This window comes from Penaeus monodon, chromosome 24, assembly GCF_015228065.2.
Source record: "Penaeus monodon isolate SGIC_2016 chromosome 24, NSTDA_Pmon_1, whole genome shotgun sequence".
In the NCBI taxonomy this organism is placed as follows: domain Eukaryota; kingdom Metazoa; phylum Arthropoda; class Malacostraca; order Decapoda; family Penaeidae; genus Penaeus; species Penaeus monodon.
Genome location: NC_051409.1, coordinates 33,893,277 through 33,893,572, shown reverse-complemented (window position 1 = coordinate 33,893,572; position 296 = coordinate 33,893,277).

Below are 296 nucleotides of genomic sequence, written 5' to 3'. Positions count from 1 at the left end.
GAGGGGGAAGGTGTAAAAAGGAAGAAAATTAAGAGAAAGGAAGGGGATAATGATAAAGATGTAACTGGTTCAGTGCTAGGGATGGGAGTATAAAAGAGAATAGAGACTAAACAAAGAGGGAGAGGCAAGAACGAGAGGAGGAGAAAAGGGAGAAGAAAGGAAATGAAAGGTGGAAAGGAAACAAATATTTTTTTCTCTCTTTCCTGAAATGAATATTATCATCAAACACGCCTATCATATCTCTGTTTTTGATTCTCTCTTTCTCTCTGTTTCCCCACATGCCCCCTTTTATATAT